The sequence below is a fragment of the Zingiber officinale genome, chromosome 10A (genome assembly GCF_018446385.1).
Source record: "Zingiber officinale cultivar Zhangliang chromosome 10A, Zo_v1.1, whole genome shotgun sequence".
In the NCBI taxonomy this organism is placed as follows: domain Eukaryota; kingdom Viridiplantae; phylum Streptophyta; class Magnoliopsida; order Zingiberales; family Zingiberaceae; genus Zingiber; species Zingiber officinale.
Window position 1 is genome coordinate 91,584,401 of NC_056004.1, and position 5,875 is coordinate 91,590,275.

A 5,875-nucleotide genomic window follows, 5' to 3' on the forward strand; every position below is an offset into this window, starting at 1 on the left:
TAGCTGAAGTCCTCACCAGAGAAAAGAGGTGGGCAGGCGGTACTGTAACATTCTTGATGGACCATTTAGAAGAAGAAAACTCTTGTAGAAAAAATGAAAGAAAAAGATTTCTAAGAATAGATCTTGGATTAGTAGTACGGAATTAAAGAACTGAGAAAATGAAAAATGGCTCAAGCAGTGTTGCACCAATTTCAAGTAATATGAAACATAAAAGATCCATCAAAAGAGGTGATTGCACTAATTCTAACTCAAGGCCAAAAATGAAAAGCCGAAAAAAATGTAATAAAAATGCTTGAAAGGTAGTTGCACTAATTCAGAGCGACCTTGCTCTAATGCCAATTTTAGGAATGAAGAAGCTCTAGAGGGGGAGTGAATAGCGTGTGTTGCTTTTTCACACTTTTTGAAAAATCGAAAGATAACAATGAAAATAGAAGTTAAACAAACAATGCTAACACATTCCTTTTTTATTTGGTTCACAGCCTGTGCTGCTAGTCCAAGGCCTGAGATCATTGATTGCTTTCATTATACAATCCACTAAAGATTCGATAAGTACAAGAAACTTTGATTATTAAAGATAGCAAGCAGAAAGACAATAGTGATATTGACAACATAATAAAGTATAGGCTTGAGAATTTGTTGTCTGAGCAGCGTTTCTGTGTTGTGACGGAGTTTTCAGAGCAACGCGAGAGTATGAATAGCATAGAGAATTGTTGTTTTTAATATGCTGGTTGAACACTATTTTTAAAATGCATTCAAGGTGCCTCGAATGACCCAGGATGCCTCAAGTGAGGCTTTTCCAATCTAATGCAATCACTCATTATCATCTTGATAACTTTTCTAGTCCAGGGTACCTCGGATTGACCCTAGGCACTTGGGTTCTAGGTACCTCTTGACAACCTAAGGCACCTCCTGATAACCTAGGGCACCTTCAAACAACCTAGGGTTCCCTTAATCCTTCTCTAAGTGTGTCAGCTGCTTGTATCTTGGAGTAACACACAAGTATAACATAAAAGCAGACATAAAATAATTTGACAATCTCGAGACTGTCTAGTCTTGACTTTCGAATTTCATATTAAATGCTAGGTTGGATCGACGCTTGTTATTCCTTTCAAGGGAACATGGCATTACTTACTCCTATTAGGAGATGTTACTTGACTTGCCATATATTTGGTCCTCCGTAGCTATTTGGACTTCTCACTCTGCATCCCATACTCTGACCCCTAGGACTTCCTCTCGATCTTCGGTCCCTAGACCAATCGACCTGCAAGACATTTAATCCTCCAAACATGTCTAGACTTCCTGTCTGGTGTACTCGATCTGCCAAGTCTTCTACTTAGTATCTGGTCTAGCTGACCTACTAGCACATTCTCTTGCCTACTATCTAATCAATTTGACCTACTAGGACTTTTGCCTTTGCTTAGCATCCACTAGGACTTTTACCTTATTTAGTATCCAGCCAACTTGGCCTACTAGGACTTTTTGGTTGAGCTACCTACGCACTTAGTCAACCTTATTAGATCACAACACAGTTTAACTTTGAACCTTTTGCAACATCAAAACTATGTTTGATATCTGGTCCTTCTAGCAACAACAACATATTTTTGGTTTTGCTACAATCAACAAAAGAGTGTTCTAATAGTTATTATAGTGTGTTGTTGGTGTGGATAGACCAGCAACATGTTTTTGATGTTCTAGGGGGATTAGCAACAACATGTTGCTGTTTTTTTAGGTCAATAATAATGTGTTCTAATAGATATTGTGTAATGCGTTACAGGTTTGAAAAGACCAGCAATAAGTTGTTGCTATTCTAGGGGAGATCAGCAACAACGTGCTGCTGGTTTTGCTAGGATCTAGAATAGAGTGTTATAATAGGTACTGTGTAGTGTGTTGCTAGTTTGGAAAGACTAGTAACAAGTTGATGTTATAGGGGAGATTAGCAACAACATTTTGTTGTAACGTGTTTCTGCTGTGGAAATACCAACAACACGTGTTGTTGTTCAAAAGGAGATCAACAACAATGTGTTGCTGATCTTGATAGGATCAGCAACAAAGTGTTCTAATAGGACAATGTAGCATGTTACTAGTGTGGACAGACTAGAAACACATTATTACTAGTCTTTCTGGGATCAATAACAAAGTGTTCTAGAGTTGTCTTAGGATCATCAATAGAGTGTAAAAAATATATTCCTGATTTTTACAATGCCTTAAGTTTGTCAACCGATTTCGTTCCAAAAGTGGAAGATGGTCCTAGAGTTGTCCAAATGAATCCAAACAAAATCCTGTCTACTCATGGAGGTCTCTTGAATACACCCATACCATTACACACAAGAACGATACACTCTATCAAACTCAAGAATTTTTTCAACTCATTCCCAACACTCATGATGAGGTTAAAGGCTTGTTACTGTTGGTTGCTACTCGGAATACCGTTCTAGTTCCCCTGTACAAAAATTTGTACAAGCATAAAACTATCCTAGCTACCCATGTGCTCTATTGAAGTTAAATTTGGATTGCAAATGATGCTTAATATTATTAATCCAAATTGTCCTTCAGAAGTTAAACTTGGATTGGAAATGATACTTAACATTTTTACTCCAAGTTTAACCGATGTGTTCTTCATAAGTTAAATCATATTACAGAAGTTAATTAAATATTTATTTCAAAGATTGGCTTCTAGGTTAACACATGGCGAGACACTAGGCCTTCTTGGGTATGGGATCATCCACCACTTCCTAGACAAAGTCTTTCAAAGAAATCAGATATTTAACTTCTTACAGTAAACTAGATTTAACTATAGAGACCTCAATAGAAGCACAATATCGAAACATGAAATCAAAAAATAAAATCGATAACAAAATGATAACCTAAAACCGATAACCTCTTGTGTTTGGTTTTTTAAGATCTATACAAAAGATGAACTAGTTATGATGAGGAAACAAATAACTAATTATACCTTTTATAGCTTATAGACCTCTTGATCTTCTGCTGTATTCCTCTCTTTCTCTTAGACATCGTGTGGGTGATTATCTTCCAAAATGAAATCCACCCAAGCTTCTTCCTTTGCTTCCAAGTTTCGTCCACCAACTAACCTCCAAGGGATGCTAGACAAGAGAGCTTCCTTCTCTTCTTCTTCTCCTTCAAGCAACTGGCCACCAAGAGAAAACCAAGCTTGATGTCGCCGACCTCCAAGAGAGAAAACAAAAGGAGAAGAGAGAAGGAAGAGGTCCGGCCACCAATGGATTGGAAGAGAGGAATATAAGATGTTATGTTACCATGAAGGCACCATTTACCTCTCTTTTATAATCCTTAGTGAATGTAAAAAAGGAAAGCTTTAAAATAAAAAATTAAAACTTTCTTTTATTCCTTTACATGGCCGGCCACATCATGTCCAAACAAGGAAAGATTTTAAACAAAAATTAAAATCTCTCTTTTAAAATCCCTTTTGTGGATAGCTATAAAAGACATGTTTTATAAAATTAAAATCTTCTCTTTTAAATCCTTTTGTGAATATCTATAAAAGAAAAGTTTTAAAATAAAACTCTTTTTAAATCATGATTACAAAAAAAGGAAAGTTTTATCAAAAATTAAAATCTTTCTTTCAAACATTATAGATAACTACAAATAAGAAAATATTTCAAATCACTCTTTTAAACCTTTGTAGTAAGCTATAAAAGGAAAGATTTTAAAATTTAAAACTCTCTTTTTAAAAACCATGTGGATAGCACCAAAATTTTATTTTAAATAAAATTTCCTTTTCTCTTCTTATATGGTCGGCCCCTTGCTCGGGCACCAAGCAAGGCTTGGCTGGCCCTAACTTGAGCTCCAAGCTTGGCTTGGTCGGCCCCTTGCTTGGGCTCCAAGCAAGGATGTGGCCGGCCCCTAAGCTTGGTTAAGAAGCTGGGCTTAGATAGATATAAGACTTTATAAATAAGAGGCTACAACAGGGACCGGGAGGAGGAATTGGTTTTGGTCTCCCGATGAGCTTGAACTTCCCGTGTTCGCCCCGAACACCCAACTCAAGTTCATCAATAATAACTCATACAACTAAAGAGTTATTATTGCACTACTGTACCAATCGCATATTACAATATCAGATCCTTATTATCATGAGTGTGTTAGTTTCCCTGTGTTTAAGATATCGAATGTCCACTAATTAAATGAGTTACTGACAACTCACTTAATTAATATTTTAGCTCCAAGAGTAGTACCACTCAAACTTATTGTCATGTCTGACTAAGTCCACCTGCAGGATTTACATGACAATCCTTATGAACTCCTCAAGGGGACATCACCAACCTAGATTACTAGGACACAGTTTCATTCTATAATCAACAATATACCATATAAATAATATCATTTCCCAACTTATTGAGCCTATTGATTTAACGAACTAAATCTCACCCTTTGATAAATTAAAAAAATAAACATTAAGTATACGTGCTTGTTATTATATCATCATTAAGAGTACACACTTTCATAATAACAGAGGTCTTATTCTTTTTTATAGTCAGTATAAAAAGAACAATCTCAAATGGTCCTACTCAATACACTCAAAGTGTACTAGTGTAATTTTATAGTCAAGATAAACTAATATCAAATTACACTACAACCATTCTAAAGGTTTGTCCCATTCCATCTTGGTTGTGAGCAACTTTTATAATTTATAAGGAACTGATAACATGATCTTCTGTGTGACACCACACACCATGTTATCTTCAATATAAATTAAATAAACAACTACATTTAGCATATAAATGCAGACATTTGACCAATGTGATTCTTATTTCAAAATAAATATTTATATAAAAAGCTAGACTTTTAGTATACATTCTAACAGTTACAAATTGAGTTCATAGGACTCCCCTACGTCTGAAGAAAATTATTCTGAATTTTTACAATGACCTAGGTCAGTTGGCTGGTTTTGCCCCAAAAGTGACTAATGGACGTAGACTTCTTCAAATGACATAAAACTAGGAAGGACTTCCTCATCTTGTTCTCTAAAACATATCCATGGAAGAATATTGATGTATACACCAAATTGAAAGCATGGCATTTTCCCCCAAGTATATCACTTTATATGTTAAAAGCAATACCTTTTTACAAATACAATGAGAATATAATTTGATATTATACAAAATTTGTCATAGTACAACTGATATACTATAATTTTTCAAGAACAACACTAATCCAATAAAAATAAGTGTCATAACACAATCTAATATAATTTTATAATTGTCATACCATAAAACTATAATAACAACAAGAGAACTAATTGATTTATTGAGTTGTACAAACAAATGATAACCAGGATGGGTAACATCAAACTTGAGGTGACTGGCCAAGTGCCACTGAAGTTTTCCATCGTCCAGTAGGGCAAATCAGGAAGTACTAGTGGCGGGCGGCCTAGAAGCCTAACATCCCTTAGTTGCACATCCCATTTGGAGAAAAAATTCTTACAAATATGTCATAACTAAGAATCGAACCATGGATGCCTGGGAGACAACTGAGTGCCCACAAAGCAACTATTAGTAGCATAATGACAATAATGTAGACTACAATAGCAACAACATCAATATTACACCAACAACAATTTCAACCAAGATGATTTACAAACCAACACAACACAAGAGGACAACAATTCATACATCATTTCATATACAATACATACAAACATAATATACATTGTCACCAATGAGATTTGATCCTGTCGGAGACCTGCAGAGATGACGTGCTGGGTATGGTGGATCAGTAGTTGACTAGAAGAAGACCTTTCCTTTCCCGAAGTGGCTTTTTCTTCGATCTTGTGTACAAGAAAATGAGTCAACAAAATGCTAGCCCCTAGAAACCAAGGGAGAGTCCCTAGTAAAGGCCCTCC